At 43.0% G+C, this 27,525-nt stretch overlaps 1 protein-coding gene across 1 annotated transcript in view; it reads right to left on the bottom strand.

The window, feature by feature from the left end:
* The window catches only part of LOC311149239 (plexin-B2-like), a 209,705-nt gene extending 200,839 nt beyond the window's left edge, over positions 1-8,866 (bottom strand). Inside the window, exon 1 of the mRNA XM_084186326.1 lies at positions 8,595-8,866. The gene's annotated coding sequence lies outside the window, so the exon portion shown is untranslated. The remainder of the gene's footprint in view (positions 1-8,594) is intronic.
* Between the last annotated feature and the right edge of the window lie 18,659 nt (positions 8,867-27,525).

Here is a 27,525-nt window from a genome sequence, read left to right as displayed (position 1 = left end):
ATAATAGCGAAGACATCAAAACTATGAAAAAACACTTATGGAGTCATGAAGTAACCAAAAAGGTGTTTAACAAATAAAAATATATTTTTTTATTTGAGATTCACCCTTTGCCTTGATGACAGCGTTGCACACTCTTGGCATTCTCTCAACCAGCTTCACCTGGAATGCTTTTCCAACAGTTTTGAAGGAGTTCCCACATATGCTGAGCACTTGTTGGCTGCTTTTCTTTCACTCCATCTGCTTCCTTCAAACCATCTCAATTTGGTTGAGGTTGGGGGATTGTGGAGGCCAGGTCATCTGACGCAGCACTCCATCACTCTCCTTCTTGGTAAAATAGCCCACATGAAGGTGTAATGGGTCATTGTCCTGTTGAAAAACAAATGATAGTCCCACTAAGCCCAAACCAGAAGGGATGGCGTATCGCTGCAGAATGCTGTGGTAGCCATGCTGGTTAAGTGTGCCTTGAATTCTAAATAAATCATAGACAATGTCACCAGCAAAGCACCCCCACACCATAACACCTTCTCCTCCATGCTTTACGGTGGGAAAAGCACATGTGGAGATCATCCGTTCACCCACACCGCGTCTCACAAAGACACAGCGGTTTGAACCACAAATCTCAAATTTGGACTCAAGACCAAAGGACAAATGTCCACCGGTCAAATGTCCATTGCTCATGTCTCTTGGCCCAAGCAAGTCTCTTCTTATTATTGGTGTCCTTTAGTAGTGGTTTTTTTTGCAGCAATTCGACCATGAAGGCCTGATTCACACAGTCTCCTCTGAACAGTTGATTTTGAGATGTGTCTGTTACTTGAAATCTGTGAAGCATTTATTTGGGCTGCAATTTCTGTGGCTGGTAACTCTAATGAACTTATCCTCTGCAGCAGAGGTAAATCTGGGTCTTCCATTCCTGTGGCGGTCCTCATGAGAGCCTGTTTCATCATAGCGCTTGATGGTTTTTGCGATTGCACTTGAAGAAACGTTCAATGTTCTTGAAATGTTCCAGATTGACTGACATTCATGTCTTAAAGTAATGTTGGACTGTCGTTTCTCTTTGCTTATTTGAGCTGTTCTTGCCATAATATGGACTTGGTCTTTTACCAAATAGGACTATCTTCTGTATACCCCCCTACCTTGTCACAACACAACTGATTGGCTCAAACGCATTAAGAAGGAAAGAAATTCCACAAATTAACTTTTAAGAAGGCACACCTGTTAAATGGCAGACCCAGTTCTTCCATGGCCTGCATACCCACCAGACATGTCACCCATTGAGCATGTTTGGGATGCTCTGGATCGATGTGTACGACAGCATGTTCCAATTCCAACAAGTGCTCAGCATATGTGGGGACTCCTTCAAGACTGTTGGAAAAACATTTCAGGTGAAGCTGGTTGAGAGAATGCCAAGAGTGTGCAAAGCTGTCGTTAAGGCAAAGGGTGGCTATTTGAAGAATCTCAAATATAAAATATATTTTGATTTGTTTAACACTTTTTTGGTTACTACATGATTCCATATGTGTTATTTCATAGTTTTGATGTCTTCACTATTATTCTATAATGTAGAAAATAGTAAAAATAAAGAAAAATCCTTGAATGAGTAGGTGTTCTAAAACTATTGACCGGTAGTGTAGTTCAGTTAACTGTCTTTCTTTTTGCACAGTCTGCTTTTTTTGTGTTTTTGGATTATCCCTGATTTTGCAAGATAAATTTTTTCTTTACTGAGCTTCTAGAGTGATTCACCGTGAGGCATAGGCAGCAACATGACAGAGCCTGAAGGGGAGAGGATAGGAAGCCAGGGTTTGGGATGGTGCCCAGTAAGGCCAAGGGCATTAGGACAAGGGGTGGCAGCAGCAAATGCTAAGGGATGAGATCACAGAAGCACCTCAGCATGACGTCGCCTCATCACAGGATAATCCGCCTGACATAAAAAAAACAATCTCCAATCTGAAGGAAATCTCTATTCTCCTGAGCCTGAATTAATTCCAAACTGACATCCCAGTACCCATCCCCTATTTCTCACCCCCACCACAAGGTAAAGGTGTAGGCCTTGTTCTGACAGACAAATAAGAACGAGCTAGGCTAACGTTAGCCACCTAGCCATATATTGTACACAAGTCATAGCAATGTATTTGGTGTTTAAAATGCCACGCCCATTTTGAAGAAAAATATATGGAACATTTGGGGTCATCATCATGAGATGCTCTGGCAGTATAGCAGACTGGGTTTGAGCTGCACTGGGGTAGGGTGGGTGGTGGTGACGAGCTTTACCTTGCTAACCAGGATTAAGGCTGTACTTTTATAGAAATGAAAAGGACTAAGAGGTTATGCCTACTAATCCCGTAGAATGCATACAAAGAGACAAATGGATAGATTTAAATAAATGTGACCTTAAAAACACTGCCAGAAGTCTTTGAAATGAAGAATAGCATATCAGCAGCAGACCAGCTGGACAACAGACTAAACTATCTGGATAGAGAGATACTGTATGAATTAACAGAAACGGTGTAGAACAGTTGTGTCCTCAGTTGGCTACTTGCTCAGAGTACATATAAGGGAAGGAGGAATTAAACATTAAACAAGTCACTCTGGGAAAAACATAGGAAAGTTTCTACATTTTGCAATCCTGGATTCACAAGACCAAAATAAGTGCAGTGGAATGGACATCAGAAAAATTATATTTCCAAAGCTAACACCAACCATGACTACAGTGGTACGATATTACAATATTTATTACGCTGTTCAGGCATGTTGTAATGTCTGCTCTTCCCTGAGTTTTTTATATCTTGAGTTAGATACATAGTATGAGCTTTGATTTGACTTTGAGGAGAATACCAAAACCCTCAGCCCAATTATGAGAAATGTGGCAACTTCAAAATGAAAAGAGCATCTGTGATGAAGAAGTGTGGAATGCTTGTCTTTTTCACCCTTGTGGGGAGTAGGAGAAAACATTTATCACCGACCGGTCTTGCTCCTCTCCTCCACACAGATAATGTGTATATTTATTCAGTGAGGATGATAATCCCTGAATGAGGCATTGTGGGTCACAGAGAGAAAAAGAGAGAGAGAGAGAACCCCCAACCACCAACCCACACTGCCCACCCCACCCGGCCATCCTTCCTGCTTCCCCTCGAACGGTGTACCCCCCACCCGGACCTATCAATTTCCACCATGACAACGTTTGTTAATGTCATTTAATGGGGATAATCCCCAGGAGATGGAGAATCCCATGTACAGTTGGTCTGTATGTGAGGGGTGGGTCGCTCGGTGAAATGGATGACGGACCCTGGAATCAAAGGACGATTTAGACAGAAAACAAGGGTATACAGTGAGAGATCAGAGCAGAGGGCCGGGGCCAGAGAGACACAGACTGACAGCACTACTCAGGAGATCCAAGGAGGACATGAATGGGACTACTGTCTACATGTTCTCCACAGCAAAGTTAAAAACAAACAGTACCAATCAAAATATATAAAAAAGGCTTTCCTTTCAGTAGCTGCCTGCACGCACTAACTCACATGCAGACTCAGAGGCAGGGGTGTTTCACATGGTCAGGCTCAGTGAAATTGCCTGTGTGAGACTGTGAGAGGTGTTTCTGGTGGAGTGGTGATGACTGATCAGCTACTCTACAGGACCATTATTCTGTCTTCACATGTTACTGTGAGAAAGAGACAAGCAGAGAACAGCCCAGTCAAAGTAGATGTGTCTCCACAACCAAAGTAGTTAACCAAAGTATGGTTTATTACACATTAAATACTAATGAAGCCTGTGAAGGTTAGTGCATTCAAGAAGTGGTCATAAGGATCTAGGCAAATGCCTGTTTAGTGAACTGTATAACTTCATAGTGCATGGATCACTTTGTGCAAATTAATGAGATACAGTGCATTCGGAAAGTATTCAGACCCCTTCCCTTTTTCCACATTTTGTTACGTTACAGCCTTATTCTAAAATTGATGATTTTTTGTCATCAATCTACACACAATACCCCATAATGAAAAAGCGAAAACAGGTTATTAGAAATGTCAGACCCTTTGCTATGAGACTCAAAATTGAGCTCAGGTGCATCCTTTTCCATTGATCATCCTTGTGATGTTTCTACAACTTGATTGGAGTCCACCTATGGTAAATTCAATTAATTGGACATGATTTGGAAAGGCACACATGTCTATATAAGGTCCCACAGTTGACAATGCATGTCAGAGCGAAAACCAAGCCATGAGGTCGAAGGAATTGTCCGTAGACCTCCGAGACAGGATTATGTCGAGGCACAGATTTGGGGAAGGGTACCAAAAAATTTCTGCAGCTTTGAAGGTCCCCAAGAAAACAATGGCATCCATCATTCTTAAATGGAAGATGTTTGGAATCACCAAGACTCTTCCTAGAGCTGGCCGCCCGGCCAAACTGAGCTATCAGAGGAGAAGGGCCTTGGTCAGGGAGGTGACCAAGAACCCAATGGCCACTCTGACAGACCTTCTGTGCTCCTCTGTGGAGATGGGAGAACCTTCCAGAAGGACAACCATCTCTGCAGCACTCCACCAATCAGGCCTTTATGGTAGAGTGGCCAGATGGAAGCCACTTCTCAGTAAAAGGCATATGACAGCACGCTTGGAGTTTGCCAAAAGGCACCTAAAGGACTCTCAGACCAGGAGAAACAAGATTCTCTAGTCTGATGAAATTAAGATTGAACTCTTTGGCCTGAATGACAAGTCGCACGTCTGGAGGAAACCTGGCACCATCCCTACGGTGAAGTATGGTGGTGGTAGCATCATGCTGTGGGGATGTTTTTCAGCGGCAGGGACTGGGAGACTAGTCAGAATCAAGGGAAAGATTAACGGAGCAAAGTACAGAGAGATCCTTGAAGAAAACCTGCTCCAGAGCGCTCAGGACCTCAGACTGGGGCAAAGGTTCACCTTCCAACAGGACAACGACCCTAAACACACAGCCAAGACAACGCAGGGGTGGCTTCGGGACAAGTCTCTGAATGTCCTTGAGTGGCCCAGCCAGAGCCCAGACTTGAACCCGATCTAACATCTCTGGGGAGACCTAAAAATAGCTGTGCAGCAATGCTCCCCATCCAACCTGACAGAACCTTATTATTATTATTATTATTAACTTGAGAGGATCTGCAAAGAAGAATGGGAGAAACTCCCCAAATAGAGGTGTGCCAAGCTTGTAGCGTCATACCCAAGAAGACTTTGAGGCTGTAATCGCTGCTGAAGGTGCTTCAACAAAGTACTGAGTAAAAGGTCTGAATACTTATGTAAATGTCATATTTCAGTTTATGTTTTATACATTTGCAAAAAATTCAAAAAACCTGTTTTTGCTTTGTCATTATCGGCTATTATGTGTAGATTGATGGGGGGGAAAAATAATTTAATCAATTTTAGAATAAGGCTGTAACGTAACAAAATGTGGAAAGAGTCAAGGGGTCTGAATACTTTCCGAATGCACTGTACACTGTAGGCTAGCTCTCGAACACCCTTCTCCGTTAGCTTCGCCCACAGTTGGCTGCGTGTGAAGTACAATGCTGTGTTTTAACGTTTAGAAACGTCAATAATCCCTGTTTGCAAAAACAGTTTTTGAAACATATGCTGATATGCCCCTTATCTTTCACATCAGCGAGAAATAATATTTCAAATAAAAAAGACACACTTACTGTAGCAGATTTGCACAGATCCATATGCTGTGTGTGCCTCCAGTTGACGAACTACACTTCCTCTCCAGTTACGCTTAATAATAATAATAATAATAAATAATAATAATAATAATAATAATATAATAATAATAATATGCCATTTAGCAGACGCTTTTATCCAAAGCGACTTACAGTCATGCGTGCATACATTTTTCGTGTATGGGTGGTCCCGGGGATCGAACCCACTACCTTGGCGTTACAGGCGCCGTGCTCTACCAGCTGAGCTACAGAGGACCACATACCATACATGCTTACACACAGGTGTTCAGAGCTTGCTAACTTATTAGCACAGGTGGCCGCCTCTGTCTTCCGTAAACAAGCACTGTAACATGGAGATATGGCCGTGGAACACTAACCCTAACCGTATAAAGGTGTGTAGTAATTGAACCTTTTTTTTTTTTTAAGTATTTCTCGCTGATATGAAAGATACCTTCCTTATATTTACATTTTAGTCATTTAGCAGATGCTCTTATCCAGAGCGACTTACAGTAAGTATGCTGACCAAACGGGCTCCGCGCATGCATCCGCGGGCGCATGTTAATTTTGTCTATCCCCACCAGACGTGTTCATGACACGCAGGTTAAAATACCAAAACCAACTGTGAACCAACTATATTAATTTGGGGACAGGTCGAAACACACATGAAACATTCATAGGAATTTAGCTAGCTTACTGTTGCTAGTTAATTTGTCCTGGGAGATAAACATTGGGTTATTATTTTACCTGAAATGGATATAGTCCTTTTTTTGATGGATCTTTGTAGAATTTTGACCCATTTTGAGTCACACAAAATTGTGTGTTCTCTACTTCGACAATTAATCCACAGATAAAAGGGGAAACCTAGTTAGTTTTTACTATGTTTATTTTTATTAGTTAGTTTTCTCGTTCATTCTTCTTCTGTGGATTTTATATAGCAGTTGGCAACCAACTTTAAGCAGCATTACCGTGTGGACTTCGTGTGGACTTCGTTGGTCTTTCAATCACCCACGTGGGTTAGTATGCTCCTGAAAACCAATGAGTGCGTCATCGCACATGTTGATTTTGTTCACCCACACCAGACGCGATCAGGACACGCAGGTTGAAATATAAAAACGAACTCTGAACCAACTATATTAATTTGGGGACAGGTCGAAAAGCATTAAACATTTAGGGCAATTTAGCTAGCTAGCTTGCTGTTGCTGGCTAATTTGTCCTGGAATATAAACATTGGGTTGTTATTTTACCTGAAATGCACAAGGTCCTCTACTCCGACAATTAATCCACAGATAAAAGGGTAAACCGAGTTCGTTTTTCTAGTAATCTCTCCTCCTTCAGGATTCTTCTTTTTCTTTGGACTTTATATGGCGGTTGGCAACCAACTTTAAGGTGCATTACCACCATCAACTGGACTGGAGTGTGGACCGCAGTTCATCTTTCAATCACCCACATGAGAATATGCTCCTAAAAACCAATGAGGAGATGGGAGAGGCGGGACTTGCAGCGCGTCAAGCGTCACAAATAGAACCAAGTTCTATTTTTGCGTCGGGGAACGCAGACACTCGTTGACGCGCACAAGCAGTGTGGGTGCAATGATTGAATAACATGTATGTGTAAATGTATTTTGCAACGCGAGCAGTGTGGTCAGCATGTTGATTTTTTCCTCCCACATCAGACACCGATCAGGACACGCAGGTTGAAATATCAAAACGAACTCTGAACCAACTATATTAACTTGGGGACAGGTCGAACAGCATTAAACATTTATGGCAATTTAGCTAGCTAGCTTGGTGTTGCTAGCTAATTTGTCCTGGGATAAAATAAACATTGGGTTATTATTTTACCTGAAATGCACAAGTTCCTCTACTCAACAATTAATCCACAGATAAAACAGTAAACCGAGTTCAGGCTTCCTTCAGGCTTCTTCTTCTTTGGACTTTATATGTGGGTTGGCAACCAACTTTAAGATGCATTACCACCACCAACTGGACTGGAGTGTGGACCTCAGTTGCTCTTTCAATCACCCATGTGGGTATATGCTCCTAAAAACCAAGGAGGAGATGGGAGAGGCAGGACTTGCAGCGGGTTGAGTGTCACAAATAGAACCAAGTTCTATTTTAGCGCCTGGCCACGCACGCGCGCGAGCAGTGTGGGTGCAATATTTGAATAACATGTATGTGTACATTTATTTTGCAACGCTCGCGAACGCGACACGTCCAGTCTTGTCAACATGTTACGTTTCCAAAACCGTACCTACCACAAGCAATGCGTTTTAAGGTTCAGAACGAGAGTCCGGGCTCTTAACCAAACTCCCAAAGCCGATACTATCGTCAATAGGCGCTAAATGTAGTTAGCTATGAATGGGTTAAATGTAGGCTTGACTGTATCTACTCATTCAAGTGCATATGCTATGGGCAGTTTAGTAACTAGTACTGAGTGACTACAGAAATCAAAACAAAACTCAGGTCAAACAAAACTCAGGTTCACCATTCATAAATCATTATTTCCATACAGTTGCATCACTTCATAATGCTGGAGTAGAAACGTGGTCTGACAAAGACATTACTTCCGATCAATATGTAGCCTAAATTAATCATTATGTGAATTCAAGGGATACGTTTTCCTTTTAGGTGTCAAGACAAATGTGCAAAACATGCGTGTCTCCTCGTGTCATGTCTGCTGTACAGCGGCGCTGTTATAGGAAGTAATACATGCACTACTACTATAGGAAGTAATAATGCACTACTGTCATCGCAATAGGAAATCCAGCAGATGTTTACGCAGGCACATAATTATAAAGGCTATTTTCTAACTGACCCGAAAATGTATTTGTATTCGCTTCTAAAATGTATAGAATAGATCGATAGAATATAAAAGACAGACTGGGTCCGTTGCTGTAACGGGAGAACACCCGTCATAAACTCACCTTGGATGAACAGTAGTTGCCCAAACACAAGCCGTCGAATTTCAAAGTCTCCCTAAAAATTAAAAATAACCCCCAAGCAAAAATGCATTTAAAGTTCACATTTACTCTTCCTAAATTCGCGCGGAGAGGGTTACAGAAAGGCAGTATTCCTTAGAAAATACAGTGGGGCACTGGTTGAAAATTCCTACTGAAACACGACACGGGCAACTCAACAAGAGTCCAGAAAATAACAGGGACTTTCTCCACGCCCAGGTACAGGATCACATGATGATTCCAGGTGTTTCTTCTCGAACTCTGGCTCAGTTGGCAACACACCTGTGAGATCCGCTCACATCCGCCTTGAGTGACATTGCATTTGAGAACAATGATATTATAGTGGGGAATGCGTGGAGAGGGAGAACGCAACATCGACCGGGAAGAGAGAGGAATTATGCTCCTCCCCCTTCCAAAACGCAAAAGACTGTTATAGATCAATGACTGCCAGGCAATGGTTACAAAATATCAAGAAAGGTGAAGGAGCAAGTAGTATAATGTGGTCTTCGGTTGCCACCTGCTTAGAATAATTTGTAATGAAGGGAAGGAATTGAAATAGCTCATGCATACGAGTTCACATTCAGTAAAAAAACAAATATTGTCACATATACTGGATAGGTGCAGTGAAATGTGTTGTTTTACAGGGTCAGCCATTGTAGTAAACCACCCCTGGTGCAAATTATGGTTAAGTGCCTTTCTCAAGGGCACATCGACACATTTTTCAATTTGTCCGCTGACCAGGATCAATAAGGATACCTGCCGCCCTATGCCCAGTATGGCATAGTTGTCTTATCCTTTATGCTTATTTCATGCAAATCTTAAAGTGGTTTTATTTGAATCCATTGCAGATTAATTTCTAAAGGGAGATTAGGGCCGTTTTTAACTTGGATGGAAAAATATATATTCTCAATCCAACCAACCATTCAAACCATCCAAAAGCATTTGCTTGTCCAAACTTGTCTCTATGGTCATGGGGGACCATGGTTGATAATGATAACTGCATCATGATGTCATAAATCAACTCTAATGTCTTTAAGATGGAGGTCATGAAAAAAATGAAAAAAAGATGGAGGTCATAATAAATAAGGTATTTATGACTATGACATAGCTCATTCTTTGCAGTTTCAAGGGCAACTTCAATCACATACATATGTACATGATTATTGTGTAGCGCAGGCTGGTCTCAGACTAGAAGTAACATATTAAATGTAAATCCGGGGTACTCAAATTAGTATGATATGTTACGTTTGGTATGGCTACATAAGACATATGGTTACTTAAGGCAAAATTAGGGTGGTTGGGTGGGTATAACATTAATTTCTATCAACCCAAAGGTTTCGAGTTTGAATCTCATCATGGATAACTTTAGCATTTTAGTTAATAGGCACATTTTCAACTACTTACTACTTTTTAGCCACTTTACCACTAACCCTAACCCTTTAAGCTAACCCTTCCCCTAACCCTTTTAGCTAACCCTTTCCCTAACGTTAACGTTAACCCTTTAACCTAACCCCTAATCCTAAACCCTAGCCTAGCTAACGTTAGCCACCTAGCCACCTAGCTAGAATTCATAACACATCATACGTTTAGAAAAATTGGCATTCGTAACATATCATACGAAATGGGTGATGGACATCCACAAATTAATAGATACCATACAAAACATAACATATCATACTAAATGGAGGGTCTTGGCTTTATGTACAGAAAAATACGAAATGCTCTGAGACCAGGTTGTGTACACTGTTTATTTTTTTATTTTTAGGGGGTAGATCAGCTTTAATATTTCAGATAGATTGTAACTTCCATCAATGTAATTGTCTGCATCACTTCCAATCCCCCATATTTTTTTTCTTCTCGCAAATATATATTTATATCCTTTTTTAAATTATATTTACATTTTATATTTTAGTCATTTAGCAGATGCTCTTATCCAGAGCGACTTACAGTTAGCGAGTGCATACATTTCTTTTTTTTTTTTTATACTGGCTCCCCAGTGGGAATCAAACCCACAACCCTGGCGTTGCAAGTGCCATGCTCTACCAACTGAGCTACTTTCCAACCCCACTACCCCTTCCACAATTGGAGTAAACTAGTGAACAACAACGCTTAGGCCTCTACTTCCAGCCCATACATACTATATACATTTTATGGACACAGTCAAATTCTACAATAATTATATTTTGTTTGTTTTTACTCCTGAACTTCCTCCGATCATTTTCCTGATGTCCATCTGGTTTGCTTCTATGTGCCATATTTTTCTAACTGCTCTTTCACAAAAGCTCTCAACCTATAACCTATATACTTGTGTACACTGTTAAAATGAAGTGCTTTGTAACACCAAAACGAGTGGCAACTTAGCTGCCACCAATGTGAAGGAGATTAAACCTTAACTTTGCTGGAGTATTGAAACACATCACCCTGACATATTTTGAAACATTACATGGTGTGTTGAAACACCATTTAAATCAAGTGTTGTACATGGGGATAAATGCACCAAATTATTTTTGAATCTTGCTACCAAAAATAATTTACTGAAACTGGTTACAAATGACAGAGTCACCCATGATTCACCAAATTATATTTTGAAGAAGGAAGCAAAGTACTTTAAGCATAAGTTTTTGTTTCAGTCGTCTCCATCTGCTCTAACTGAAGCTAATTGTTTTTATTGATAATGTAAAATTAACAGCCATACGGAAATATTAATGTGAAGGTGAAATTACAGAGGAGGAACTTCTGGATGCAATTAAAGACTGTCCAGGAAAACTCCAGGGTTGGATGGCATACCAGTTGAGGTATACCAAACCGTTTTGATATACTCAGAGGACCGTTATTAGCATGTTTTAACTACTCCTATGTAACTGGTAGATTATCAGACACTCAAGAAGGTCTGATTTCATTATTACTGAAACAGGATACAAGTGGGAAATATAAAGATCCAGTCCATTTTAAAAAATGGAGGCCCCTTACACTTCAGTGTTGTGATGCAAAAATTATATCAAAATGTATAGCGCATAGAATTAAAAACGTATTGTCGGACATTATTAATTCTAATCAGACAGGTTTCTTACATGGACAATACATTGGAGATAATATAAGGCAAGTACTGGAAACAATAGAACACTATAAAAAATCTGGGAAACCAGGTCTGCTATTTATAGCTGACTTTGAAAAGGCTTTTGATAAAGTATGACTGGAGTTTATATATAAATGCCAGGAGCATTTCAATTTTGGAGAATCTCTTATAAAATTGGTTAAAATCATGTATAGTAAGCCTTGGTGTAAAATAGTAAATAATGGCAATTTCTCAGAAAGTTTTAAACTGTCAAGAGGAGCAAAACAAGGTTGTCCATAATCGGCATATCTATTTATTATGGCCATCGAAATGTTAGCTATTAAAATCAGATCCAAAAATAATATCAAGGGTTTAGAAATCCAGGGCTTAAAAACAAAGGAGTCATTGTACGCTGATGATTCATGTTTTCTTTTAAATCCACAACTTGAATCCCTTCACAGCCTCATAGAGGATCTAGATACATTTTCTAACCTCTCTGGATTACAACCAAATTATGATGAATGTACTATATTATGTATTGGATCACTAAAAATCACAATTTTTACATTACCGTGTAGTTTACCAATAAAATGGTCTGATGGTGATGTGGATATACTCGGAATACATATCCCAAAATAAATAAATGATCTCACTCCAATACATTTTAATAGAAAGTTATTAAAAATAGATAAGATCTTGCTACCATGGAAGGGTAATTCCATTTGTCAATTTGTGGAAAAATCACCCTGATTAACTCTTTAGTATTATCCCAGTTTACCTATTTGCTTATGGACTTGCCTACGCCTTATGAACAGTTTTGTAAATTATATGATCTTTTTTTTTTTTTTTTTTTTTAACGGCAAGCCAGACAAAATTAAACGGGCCTATTTATATAATTAATATGAATTCAGAGGACAGAAATTATTAAATATTAAAGCATTAGACCTATCACTAAAAGCTTCGGTCATACAAAAGTTATACTTCAATCTGAACTGGTTCTCTAGCAAATTAGTAAGATTGTCTCACCCCATGTTCGAGAATGGCCTTTTTCCCTTTATTCAGATTACAACCTCTCACTTTTAGTTATTTGAAAAGGAAATAATCTCCCAAATATCACTATTTCTAAAACAAGCCATAGAAAGTTGGTTGCAATTTCAATTTAATCCTCCAGAAACGACAGAACAAATAATGCAACAAATATTGTGGTTAAACTCAAATATACTAATTGATTAAAAAAAACATTATTTTTTGAAAAAATGTTTAAAAAAGGTATAATCTTCCTAAATAATATCATAGGTAGAACTGGTGGAGTTATGTCGCACATGCAGCTAACAAAAACATATGGAAATGTCTGCTCTACCCAAAATTACAACCAAATAATTGCAGCATTACCGCAAAAATGGAAGAGGAAAGTGGAAGGGGGAAAAAGTACGGAACTTGTCTGTCGGCACTGCATTAAAGACCATATTTGGTTAAAGAAAATTGTGATGAATAAAAAAGTATACCAGTTTCATTTAAGGACCAAAGGATTGACAGCTGTCCCATATAGACTGCAAAATAGTTGGGAAGAGATTTTTGACGTACCGATTCCATGGCAAATGGTTTATGAACTGATCCGCAAAACAACGCTGGATTCCAAACGTAGAATTTTTCAATTTAAATTATTATACAAAATTCTTGCAACCAATATAATGTTATTTGTATGGGGAATACAATCTTCCCACCTCTGCAGATTTTTCTTCAAAGAGACAGAATCATTCAAGCATTTGTTTTGGTACTGTCCATTTGTCGCTTGTTTTTGGTCACAGGTCCAGGATTGGTTGAAGGATTGCAATATTTACCTAGAGCTAACCCTGCAGATATTACTACTGGGTGATCTGAAAAGTCATAATCAATCGATCAATAATATAATAATACTTTTAGCAGACATTTTTATTTTCAATTTACAATCTGTAGAAACAATGAGAATAGAAGGGTTCAGAACTTTTGTGAAACATCACAGTACAGTTGAGAAATATATGGCAAGTAGAAATCCAATATGGATGGTGTTAAGAGATAGATGGGAGGGGTTGAAGGGAGCTGAAGGTTGGGAATAACAACTAATAACAACAAAATAACTAATGTAAAACATACTGTGTCCATAATAAGAATATAGGTTGAGAACTTTTGTGAAAAAGAGCACAGTTTGGGGGTATGGCATGTAGAAGCAAACCGGATGGACATCATGAAAATGATCGGAGAGGTTGAGGGTAGAGGAAGTTCAGGAGTAAAGACAAACAAAATAGAATTATTGTAAAATTGACTGTGTCCATAAAATGTATATAGTATGTAGAAGCTGGAAGTAGAGGCCTAAGTGTTGTTGTTCACTAGTTTACTCCAATTAGGGGAGGGGTGGTGGTGTTGGAAAGTAATAAAGGAAAATACATTTCAAAAAAGGATATGTATATATATGTATTTATATCTATGTATGTGTATGTATATGTATATATATATAAACTCAGCAAAAAAAGAAACGTCGTCTCACTGTCAACTGTGTTTATTTTCAGCAAACTTAACATGTAAATATTTGTATGAACATAACAAGATTCAACAACTGAGACTGAACAAGTTCCACAGACATGTGACTAACAGAAATTGAATAATGTGTCCCTGAACAAAGGGGGGGTCAAAATCAAAAGTAACAGTCAGTATCTGGTGTGGCCACCAGCTGCATTAAGTACTGCAGTGCATCTCCTCCTCATGGACTGCACCAGAATTGCCAGTTCTTGCTGTGAGATGTTACCCCACTCTTCCACCCAAGGCACCTACAAGTTACAGATATTTTTGGGGGGAATGGCCCTAGCCCTCACCCTCCGATCCAACAGGTCCCAGACGTGCTCAATGGGATTGAGATCAGGGCTCTTCGCTGGCCATGGCAGAACACTGACATTCCTGTCTTGCAGGAAATCACGCACAGAACGAGCAGTATGGCTGGTGGCATTGTCATGCTGGAGGGTCATGTCAGGATGAGCCTGCAGGAAGGGTACCACATGAGGGAGGAGGATGTCTTCCCTGTAATGCACAGCGTTGAGATTGCCTGCAATGACAACAAGCTCAGTCTGATGATGCTGTGACACACCGCCCCAGACCATGACGGACCCTCCACCTCCAAATCGATCCCGCTCCAGAGTACAGGCCTCGGTGTAACGCTCATTCCTTCGACGATAAACGTGAATCCGACCATCACCCCTGGTGAGACAAAACTGCGACTCGTCAGTGAAGAACACTTTTTGCCAGTCCTGTCTGGTCCAGCGACGGTGGGTTTGTGCCCATAGGCGACGTTGTTGCCGGTGATGTCTGGTGAGGACCTGCCTTACAACAGGCCTACAAGCCCTCATTCCAGCCTCTCTCAGCCTATTGCGGACAGTCCGAGCACTGATGGAGGGATTGTGCGTTCCTGGTGTAACTCGGGCAGTTGTTGTTGCCATCCTGTACCTGTCCCGCAGGTGTGATGTTCGGATGTACCGATCCTGTGCAGGTGTTGTTACACGTGGTCTGCCACTGCGAGGACGATCAGCTGTCCGTCCTGTCTCCCTGTAGCACTGTCTTAGGCATCTCACAGTACGGAAATGGCAATTTATTGCCCTGGCCATATCTGCAGTCCTCATGCCTCCTTGTAGCATGCCTAAGGTACGTTCACGCAGATGAGCAGGGACTCTGGGCATCTTTCTTTTGGTGTTTTTCAGAGTCAGTAGAAAGGCCTCTTTAGTGTCCTAAGTGTTCATAACTGTGACCTTAATTGCCTACCGTCTGTAAGCTGTTAGTGTCTTAATGACCGTTCCACAGGTGCATGTTCATTAATTGTTTATGGTTCATTGAACAAGCATGGGAAACAGTGTTTAAACCCTTTACAATGAAGATCTGTGCTGAGTTCATATATATTTGCGGGAAAAAAAAGATATGGGGGATTGGAAGTGATTCAGACGATTACATTGATGGAAGTTACAATCTATCTGCAGTATTAAAGATAACCTACCCCTAAAATAAAGATATGTATATATTTATGTAAAAAAATACACAAAAACATACAATTACCAAATAACAATCCACCAGTAGTAGTAGTAACTAGAGGTTTTACAACAAGTATAAAAGGATTCTATATTTTCCTCTATAATTAAACTTTGGAAATGTGGGAATGGGTTGTCTCATAATTGATGTCATTTTGACTGACGGTTTGGTTTGGATATCTGTTCATCATGATCCATTTCACCTCATGGCACAACAAGCTGCTTACTACTAATATATGAGTATAATTTTATTTCTTCAAACATGCATATAACATTGTGTAAAATAATAATAAAGTAAAATAATGTTGAATTACCCACAATCCTCTAAAAACAGAGCCACGCAGCAACATAGGAGGTGCAAGGAGATTAAAACCAGACTTAGAATGAGTTCAATCACTCAATTTTCTCAATGTTTATCCTCATAAAAGATACAACATTTTGAGCAACATATTAAGCAGGATGTTTTGGGGGGGTAAATTGAAATTAACTCATACTTGAGACAACCTGCATTCATTTTCATTAAGTATAAATTGGTTGTATTAAAAATATATATATTTTTTACAGTGTGGCAGTATTGTTGAGTGTGTAATATTCCAATGAAATTCCAATGAAATGTACCATATTACTGCCCCAGAAGTCGGGGATTCAATTCCCGCTTTCGCCTGTTCCACTTCCCTCCTTCTCTGTCTCCTGTTTCTAATCTGTCTAAATAAAGCATTGAAAAAATGAAGGTGGAAATATTCTCCATATGCCCTTATCATCAATCAATATTTAGACTAAAAAAATTTGCATTTCTAAACCATTTGAGACAGTTTTTTTGTGTTTTGATGCTTCCTTTTTACATGCGCTGAAAACCCCAAAAGGTGTTCCCACAACACTCTCTTAAAAGCACCAATATTCAGATTGAAGAACCACTTTGGGTGTTTTAGAGTACTTGTATTCTGTTTTAAAACACTTTCTGTGTATCATAACACATACTTTGGGTTTACATTCAAACACAATCCAAACACCAGATCTCAGGTTTGGTTCACTACTTTCCATGGTTTTATTATACAATCATGGTGTTTTGAGTCTTTCTATTTTTACAGTCTTACACCGCTTGAAGGAGTGGAATTGTAAGATAGTGTTTAGATAACTTAATTGATTTTAAAACCCACATGATGACTGATAAAACCATTTGTTATTCTTATTGTATTGACTCCAAGCATAGGCCTGCCTGTTAATGTATAATGAAATAGTCAAGCCTCTGCAGTTACTAGCAGTGGCTGTCTTGTCTTTTCACCTCAGAAGGTGAGGTTGCATCATGCACAGTTGTAGGCTACACTAGACAACTTTGAAGAAACTTGGGATTCCTGACCTTTCCAAACACACCTCTCCCGAATGCTGCCTCATTCCAGCCAGGGGCAAAAACATAGCTGCAGGGACTTTCAACAGGCATGAGCATGTGAGACTGAACCCAGATCAGTTTCCTCAACCACCAAACATCATCACCTCACCAACCACTTGAAGAGTTGATATTCCTGCCAGGGAGCCTCATCTCACATAACACTGCAGTTTGGCACATGGAGTAATAATTGTATGGCCCTGTCTCATACTCCTTGCTGTGCTCTGGTTGGGTGTCAGTTTTGTAAGTGATTTACGGCCATGCAAATGAGCCTGTCTGTCTGAGGGAGCGATGTGTCGTCTTTGCCCGAAGGGCCATGAGGGACGATGGGGCTGAGGGGGTGTGAGTCAGCCCCTTACTGCTGACACAGCCAGAAGAGTGGCAGAGATGCAGCAGAGAGACTGAGGGAGATGGCCTTCACTGGTTTTCACATTGACTGATGCGATCAAGGAGAAACTAGTGTCAGGCAAACAGACACAGAGAGATGGAGTGAGATCGACAAACAGGACACTACTATCGGAGCAGAAACTGAACACACAAGAAACACAACTAGGATAGTAGATATAGCCAACCAAGCAGAGACAGATCTGCTGTCTATATGGTGCTTGAGTTCACAATGCTTGACCTGTTTGTTTAAGTGTTCAGGAGTAATGAGTCTTGGAAGTAGGTTATAGGCTTGACCAGACCAAGCTAGGGCAGCTGTCACACACAGGCACGAAGAACAAGGCTAAATCAATTTGCTCATTCTGATATGTCTTAATTTCTTGTTCTTTCTTCTTTTTGGGGAAAGGAATTACAGTATGTGTGTATTGTTATTGTATTGCTATTGCTGCATTGTTGGAGCTATAAACATTGGCATTTCGCTGCACCTGCGATAATATCTACAAAAGTGTGTACGCGACCAATAAACTTTGATTTGATTTGAATGGAGACCGTTCATGTGAATACGATCAACTGGTAAGCAAGGAATAATCAAGAAACATGTTGTTTGTAGTCTGTATGCTTGTATGATGATAGCATATTTGTATTTGGTCATTTTCTCATTACATATTGACTAGCGAATGATAGTCAGCCCCTTACTGTTCTCATACATGATGCGCTGGGACTGACAGAGACTGACAACATGGTTCATTACCCAAGGAGATGAGTGTAAGGTGGTGATTAGGGGAGAGCACGCCCCCATCCACATCGACAGAGCTGGTCGAGAGCTTCAAGTTCCTTGCCGTCAGCATCACTAAGGACTTAACATGGTCCACACACACCCTCACAGTCGTGGAGCATCTTGACTGTCTGCATCACCGCAGAGCGCTACAGAGGGTGATGCGGATAGCCCAGTACATTACGGGAGCCGAGCTCCCTTCCATCCAGGACCTCTACAGTGAGGGAAAAAAGTATTTGATCCCCTGCTGATTTTGTGCGTTTGCCCACTGACAAAGACATGATCAGTCTATAATTTTAATGGTAGGTTTAAAATGTCAAAAATGTTATAAATTGATTTGCATTTTAATGAGGGAAATAAGTATTTGACCCCTCTGCAAAACATGACTTAGTACTTGGTGGCAAAACCCTTGTTGGCAATCACAGAGGTCAGACGTTTCTTGTAGTTGGCCACCAGGTTTGCACACATCTCAGGAGGGATTTAGTTCCACTCCTCTTTGCAGATCTTCTCCAAGTCATTAAGGTTTCGAGGCTGACATTTGGCAACTCGAACCTTCAGCTCCCTCCACAGATTTTCTATGGGATTAAGGTCTGGAGACTGGCTAGGCCACTCCAGGACCTTAATGTGCTTCTTCTTGAGCCACTCCTTTGTTGCCTTGGCCGTGTGTTTTGGGTCATTGTCATGCTGGAATACCCATCCACGACCAATTTTCAATGCCCTGGCTGAGGGAAGGATGATTTGATGGTACATGGCCCCGTCCATCATCCCTTTGATGCAGTGAAGTTGTCCTGTCCCCTTAGCAGAAAAACACCCCCAAAGCATAATGTTTCCACCTCCATGTTTGACGGTGATGATGATGTTCTTGGGGTCATAGGCAGCATTCCTCCTCCTCCAAACACGGCGAGTTGAGTTGATGCCAAAGAGCTCGATTTTGGTCTCATCTGACAACAACACGTTCACCCAGTTCTCCTCTGAATCATTCAGATGTTCATTGGCAAACTTCAGACGGGCCTGTATATGTGCTTTCTTGAGCAGGGGGACTTTTCAGGATTTCAGTCCTTCATGGCGTAGTGTGTTACCAATTGTTTTCTTGGTGACTATGGTCCCAGCTGCCTTGAGATCATTGACAAAATCCTCCCGTGTAGTTCTGGGCTGATTCCTCACCGTTCTCATGATCATTGCAACTCCACGAAGTGAGATCTTGCATGGAGTCCCAGGCCGAGGGAGATTGACAGTTATTTTGTGTTTCTTCCATTTGCGAATAATCGCACCAACTGTTGTCACCTTCTCACCAAGCTGCTTGGCGATGGTCTTGTAGCTCATTCCAGCCTTGTGTAGGTCTACAATCTTGTCCCTGACATCCTTGGAGAGCTCTTTGGTCTTGGCCATGGTGGAGAGTTTGGAATCTGATTGATTGATTGCTTCTGTGGACAGGTGTCTTTTATACAGGTAACAAGCTGAGATTAGGAGCACTCCCTTTAAGAGTGTGCTCCTAATCTCAGCTCGTTACCTGTATAAAAGACACCTGGGAGCCAGAAATCTTTCTGATTGAGAGGGGGTCAAATACTTATTTCCCTCATTAAAATGCAAATCAATTCATAACATTTTTGACATGCGTTTTTCTGGATTTTTTTGTTGTTATTCTGTCTCTCAGATCTGCAAAGAGGAGTGGAACAAATCCCTCCTGAGATGTGTGCAAACCTGGTGGCCAACTACAAGAAACGTCTGACCTCTCTGATTGCCAACAAGGGTTTTGCCACCAAGTACTAAGTAATGTTCTGCAGAGGGGTCAAATACGTATTTCCCTCATTAAAATGCATATCAATTTAGAACATTTTTTAGAACAATTTAAAGCGTTTTTCTGCATTTTTTTTTTTGTTATTCTGTCTCTCACTGTTCAAATAAACCTACCATTAAAATTATAGACTGATCATTTCTTTGTCAGTGGGCAAACATACAAAATCAGCAGGGGATCAAATACTTTTTTCCCTCACTGTATATCAGGCGGTGTCAGAGGAAGGCCCGAAAAATTGTCAAAGACTCCAACCACCCAAGCCATAGACTGTTCAATCTGCTACCGTCCGGCAAACGGTACCGGAGCATTGGTTCTCGGACCAACAGGCTCCGAGACAGCTTCTACCTCCAAGCCATAAGACCGATAAATAGCCATAAGAATGCTAAATAGTTAATTAAATGGTTACCCGGACTATGTGCACTGACCCTATCTTGCACTGACTCTATGTACACTCAAAAGACTATATATACACACTATATACACAAACTCACTCACACACACACACTACACTTACACTCTCACACAAAACCCACACACATCCACAACATACGCACACATAACACACACGCATACTTACAACAACATGTACACACACACTTTTACACTGATCATATGCTGCTGCTACTGTTCTTTATTTTATTCTTAGTATAATCTATCCTGATGCCTAGTTACTTTACCCTGCCTTCATGTACATATCCACCTCAAATACCTCGTACCCCTGCACATTGATCTGGTACTGGTACTTCTTGTATATAGCTTCATTATTGTGTGTTTTATTCCTCTTGTGTTACTTTTTTTCAGTGCTCAGTCATTCACCAGAGAATAAAATATTATATTCACACAATGTTAGTAATGAAGTCAGTGAGTTCATTCTCTCTTCTTGAGTGTTCAGACAAGGTCTAGCCAATACTTTAGATCAGTAGCATACTTCAGAACCTGTTTGTCAGATGGATAGAGTGCTCTCTGCTGGTTCCTTATTGCAGTGCATGTGTTCAAGTGCCTGCATGTATCATAAACAATGTTGATGCTGTACTTCATACGGTGAGAGAGCTCTGTTTTGCAGAAATATACATTTTAGTTGTCAGTGCTTCTGTTATAATGCATTTACATTTACATTTAAGTCATTTAGCAGACGCTCTTATCCAGAGCGACTTACATCAGCAATTAGGGTTAAGTGCCTTGCTTAAGGGCACATCAACAGATTTTCCACCTAGTCGGCTCGGGGATTAGAACCAGCGACCTTTCGGTTACTGGCACAACGCTCTTACCCACTAAGCTACCTGCCGCCCTTGTATGCTTATCTTTGGGACGATGTATAGATGATGTACTGTTCACTCCGCATACTGTACATCTGGGTATTACTATATCGTCATTAAAACGGTGCATATTTAATAACTATGTGACCAGTATTGATATCGCTACATAGTGCTACTATGTGTGTCTCCAAATATATTCAACATTGCTATGCAATACAGTAGTATCAGCTCGTACAAAAACACATGCACTATTATGACTCTCTGTGTCAGTGTCTGAAGGTTGCCAGATGTAGCTTCTTTGGGATGGAGTTCAGAAGACAGGAGACATGGGGGTAACAGATGGAGGCTGCTCACAGACACAGGAAGCTGTCATGGAGGGTGATGCAAGGCGTGAAGACTCGCTGGAGAGACAGAAGAAGGTTATTTAAAGGAGCAGTTTGTGCGTCCCAAATGGCACACTAATCCCTATACAGTGCACTACTTTTGACCAGGTTCCATAGAGCTCTGGTCAAAAGTGGTGCACTATATAGGGAATAGGGTGTCATTTGGAATGCATACATTGATTTGAATGGCTCCATGACCTAGCAGAGCACAGCACTGTCTGTCAATATGACTTATTGCAGTGGAAGCTTGTGAGGCCAAGGGATGTTTTGAGTGACCTAACTTTACTGTGTGCAGACTAGAGCCTTGGCTGGATGTCTGTACTGTAAAGCATAGTGTGACATGGAGAGAGAGAGAGAGAGAGAGAGAGAGAGAGAGAGAGAGAGAGAGAGAGAGAGAGAGAGAGAGAGAGAGAGAGAGAGAGAGAGAGAGAGAAGCTGGTGCGATTCTGACTCAGTCTGGGAAAAAACACCACCAGCTGGGAATAGCAGGGTGGCAGCCGTGTGTGGGTCGGACTGGCTTTTGTGGGCAGCATTTTGTGTATGTACGTGTGTTTCAATAAGGTTTGGACACACCTACTCATTCAAGGGTTTTTCTTTATTTTTACTATTGTCTACATTGTAGAATAATAGCGAAGACATCAAAACTATGAAATAACACATATGGAATCATGTAGTGACCAAAAAAGTGTTAAACAAATCAAAATATATTTTATATTTGAGATTCTTCAAAGTAGCCAGCCTTTGCATTGATGACAGCTTTGCACACTCTTGGCATTCTCTCAACCAGCTTCATGAGGTAGTCACCTGGAATGCATTTCAATTAACTGTCACACCCTGGTTCTGGGACTCATTATGTTGAGCCAGGGTGTGTGCAGTCTATGTGGTTTGGTTCTATGTTGGGTGTCAAAGTGTTGTAATTATGTTGATTAGTCATATGACTCCCAATCGGAGGTAACGAGTGTCAGCTGTCGGCTCGTTATCTCTGATTGGGAGCCATATTTATTCTGTATGTGTTCTTGTGGGCATTGTGGGTTATTGTTCCGTTTCTGTCAGTTTAGCAGAGGACTTCACGAATCGTCGTTTGTTTTGTATTTACGTGCTTTATTTTATTAAAGTTATCATGTTCACTCAACGCGCTGCGCTTTGGTCCGTTCATTCATCAGACGATCGTGACAGAATAACCCACCAAAGAAAGACCAAGCAGCGCGTCCAGGAGCAACGGGTCTGGACATGGGAGGAGGCGCCGGGTCAGGAGAGAACGTTGGTGGATGTCCTCCTCGGCTGGGGACATATTACCCAGGAGGAGGCCGTCCGGTACCGGAGGGCGATGAAGGGGGAGAACCTGGCAGGAGAGGAGCAACGGCATCGGCAGGGCCATCGTCGGAAGGACGGGAGGCAACCCCAAGAAGTTTTTGGGGGGGGGCACATGGCTTGGGCGACTGAGCAGCAGGAGGCTGCCACAAGGCAGATTCAGAAGGCTACCAGGTTAAGGGGGCTGACGGAGGCAGAGAAGGGACGGATTCAGGAGGCTACCAGGTTAAGGGGGCGACTGGGAAAGGCAGGGAAGGAAGGTGTAGAGGCACGGCGAGAGGTACTGGGGTGTGTAACCAGTCCGGTCCGGCCCGTTCCTAATCCCGAGGTACAGCCAGTAGTGTGTGTCCCCAGTACGGTACGGCCTGTTCCGGCCCCTCGCACTAAGTGTACGGTGCGCGTCGCCAGCCCAGCCCGGCCTGTTCCTGAGCCTCATACGAAGCCTACGGTGCGCGTCGCCAGCCCAGCCCGGCCTGTTCCGGCCACTCGCACCAGGGATACGGTGCGCGTCGCCAGCCCAGCCCGGCCTGTTCCTACTCCACGCACCAGGGATACGGTGCGCTTCGCCAGCCCGGCCCGGCCTGTTCCGGCCACTCGCACCAGGGATACGGTGCGCGTCGCCAGCCCAGCCCGGCCTGTTCCTACTCCACGCACCAGGGATACGGTGCGCTTCGCCAGCCCGGCCCGGCCTGTTCCGGCCTCTCGCACCAGGGATACGGTGCGCGTCGCCAGCCCAGCCCGGCCTGTTCCGGCACCACGCATCAGGCCTACGGTGCGTCCCCAGGGCCAAGCATGCCCTGTTACTTCTCCCCGCACTAGCCCTGAGATGCGTGTCCTCAGCCCGGTACCTCCAGTTCCGGCACCACGCACCAGGCCTACGGTGCGCCTCAGACGGCCAGAGTCTGCCGTCTGCCCAACGGGGCCTGAACTGTCCGTCTGCCCAACGCCGTCTGAACTGCCCGTCTGCCCAACGGCGCCTGAACGGTCCGTCTGCCCAACGCCGTCTGAACTGCCCGTCTGCCCAACGGCGCCTGAACTGCCCGTCTGCCCAACGCCGTCTGAACTGTCCGTCTGCCCAACGCCGTCTAAGCCGCCCGTCTGCCATGAGCCTTCAGAGCCGTCCGCCAGACCGGAGCCGCTAGAGCTCTCCGCCAGACAGGATCAGCCAGAGCCTTCCGCCAGACAGGATCAGCCAGAGCCTTCCGCCAGACAGGATCAGCCAGAGCCTTCCGCCAGACAGGAGCAGCCAGAGCCTTCCGTCAGACCGGATCAGCCAGAGCCTTCCGCCAGACCGGATCAGCCAGAGCCTTCCGCCAGACAGGATCAGCCAGAGCCTTCGGCCAGACAGGATCAGCCAGATCCGTCAGCCTGCCATGAGCAGCCAGATCCGTCAGCCAGCCATGAGCAGCCAGATCCGTCGGCCAGCCATGAGCAGCCAGATCCGTCGGCCAGCCATGAGCAGCCAGATCCGTCGGCCAGCCAGGAGCAGCCAGATCCGTCAGCCAGCCATGAGCAGCCAGATCCGTCAGCCAGCCATGAGCAGCCAGATCCGTCGGCCAGCCATGAGCAGCCAGATCCGTCGGCCAGCCATGAGCAGCCAGATCCGTTGGCCAGCCAGGAGCAGCCAGATCCGTCGGCCAGCCATGAGCAGCCAGATCCTTCAGCCAGCCATGAGCCGTTCAGCCAGGATCCGCCAGAGCCGTCCAGCCAGGATCCGCCAGAGCCAGCCAGCCAGGATCCGCCATTGAGTCAGGTGCTGCCCCTTATCCTGGTGCTGCCCCTTAGTCCGGTACTGCCCCTTAGTCCGGTGCTGCCCCTTAGTCTGGTGCTGCCCCTTAGTCCGGTGCTGCCTCTTAGTCCGGTGCTGCCCCTTAAACCGGTGGGGGTCATTTGGAGGAACCTACGTAAGCGGGTAGTGACGATGGTGGGGTGGTGGTCTAGGCCGGAGCCAGAACCGCCACCGAGGAGGTATGCCCGCCCAGCCCTCCCCTGTTTGGGGGTTTTGAGGCGCGGTCGCAGTCCGCGCCTTTAGGGGGGGGTACTGTCACACCCTGGTTCTGGGACTCATTATGTTGAGCCAGGGTGTGTGCAGTCTATGTGGTTTGGTTCTATGTTGGGTGTCAAAGTGTTGTAATTATGTTGATTAGTCATATGACTCCCAATCGGAGGTAACGAGTGTCAGCTGTCGGCTCGTTATCTCTGATTGGGAGCCATATTTATTCTGTATGTGTTCTTGTGGGCATTGTGGGTTATTGTTCCGTTTCTGTCAGTTTAGCAGAGGACTTCACGAATCGTCGTTTGTTTTGTATTTACGTGCTTTATTTTATTAAAGTTATCATGTTCACTCAACGCGCTGCGCTTTGGTCCGTTCATTCATCAGACGATCGTGACATTAACAGGTGTGCCTTGTTAAAAGTTAATTTTCCTTCTTAATACGTTTGAGCCAATCAGTTGTGTTGTGACAAGGTAGGGGTGGTATAGAGAAGATAGCCCTATTTGGTAAAAGAACAAGTCCATATTATGGCAAGAACAGCGAAAAATAAGCAAAGAGAAACGACGGTGCATCATTCCTTTAAGACACGAAAGTCAGTCAATCTGGAAAATGTCAAGAACTTTGAAAGTTTCTTCAAGTGCAGTCGTAAAAACCATCAAGCTCTATGATAAAACTGGCTCTCATGAGGACCGCCACAGGAAAGGAAGACCCTGAGTTACCTCTGCTGCAGAGGATAAGTTAGAGTTACCAGCCTCAGATTGCAATTAACTGCACCTCAGATTGCAGCCCAAATAAATGCTTCACAGAGTTCAAGTAACAGACACATCTCAACATCAACTGTTCAGAGGAGACTGTGTGAATCAGGCCTTCATGGTTGAATTGCTGCAAAGAAACCACTACTAAAGGTCACCAATAAGAAGAAGAGACTTGCTTGGGCCAAGAAACACAAGCAATGGACATTTGACCGGTGGAAATCTATCCTTTGGTCTGATGAGTCCAAATTTGAGATTTTTGGTTCCAACCGCAGTGTCTTTGTGAGATGCAGAGTAGGTGAACAGATGATCTCCGCATGTGCTTTTCCCACCGTGAAGCATGGAGGAGGAGGTGTGATGGTGTGGGGGTGCTTTGCTGGTGACACTGTCTGTGATTTATTTAGAATTCAAGGCACACTTAACCAGCATGGCTACCACAGCATTCTGCAGCGATACGCCATCCCATCTGGTTTGTGCTTAGTGGGACTATCATTTGTTTTTCAACAGGACAATGACCCAAAACACACCTCCAGGCTGTGTAAGGGCTATTTGACCAAGAAGGAGAGTGATGGAGTGCTGCATCAGATGACCTGGCCTCGACAATCACCCGACCTCAACCCAATTGAGATGGTTTGGGATGAGTTGGACCACAGAGTTAAGGAAAAGCAGCCAACAAGTGCTCAGCATATGTGGGAACTCCTTCAAGACTGTTGGAAAAGCATTCCAGGTGACTACCTCATGAAGCTGGTTGAGAGAATGCTAAGAGTGTGCAAAGCTGTCATCAAGGCAATGGGTGGCTACTTTGAAGAATCTAAAATATAAAATATATTTTGAATTGTTTAACACTTTTTTGGTTACTACATGATTCCATATGTGTTATTTCATAGTTTTGATGTCTTCACTATTATTCTACAATGTAGAAAATAGTAAAAAAAATAAAGAAAAACCCTTGAATGAGTAGGTGTGTCCAAACTTTTGACTGGTACTGTATGTAGTTAAGATTATATGTTTATAAGTGTTTCCATTGATAAAAACCTGTGTGTGCCTTTTTGCCTGGCCTGCATGTGTTACAGCTAGCCTGTGAGCTCATGATAGGTGGGGCTGTGTGTGAGTGATAGTACAAAAACCCAGTGAGTGACATTATTCTCCTTCATATTAGATCTCAGATCTCTACAGCATTGGCTGAGCTAGCTGACAGTTATTTCAGGGAAGACTAATGTCAGTAGGTGGTTTTGTTTTCCTCTGCTCTCCCACAGGATCTAATCACAGTTTGCCCAGCTCAGCCTGTATCCAGGTGGCACATCCTGGGGGAGGACAGACAGAGGGATGGCCAGCATCAATGCCTGCCTGACTGTCCCTCACCCTGCTGTGATGTAAATCAGACCACACACACACATGGCATGCAAACACACAGACACACACACAGTGGCACAGACACACACATGCACACACAGACACAAACATATTCACACACATGCACAAAAATGGAGACACACACATACAGGTAAACAGGTACCCTCCCCACAAACATACACACACCTCATTATGCCTGCTGATCCTGATTAATCACTGATCAGTGATTTAAGGAGGCTGAGTGTGTTGGTGGACGGAGGTCTGAGTGTGTGATTAGAGACAGGCAGCTAAGGTTGGTTTGGTCTAAACTGGATCAGCCTGGTTGGCACACACCAGTCTAAGGGTTTTACCGGAAAGCCATGCTTACATTTCCCAGACAAAAATTCCTACTTAACCTAGTAGGAGCTGCTA

The sequence above is a fragment of the Coregonus lavaretus genome (assembly GCF_964263955.1).
Source record: "Coregonus lavaretus genome assembly, chromosome: 21".
Taxonomy (NCBI): Eukaryota; Metazoa; Chordata; class Actinopteri; order Salmoniformes; family Salmonidae; genus Coregonus; species Coregonus lavaretus.
Note: the sequence above shows the minus strand (reverse complement) of the source record. Positions and strands in the feature narration are given on the sequence as shown.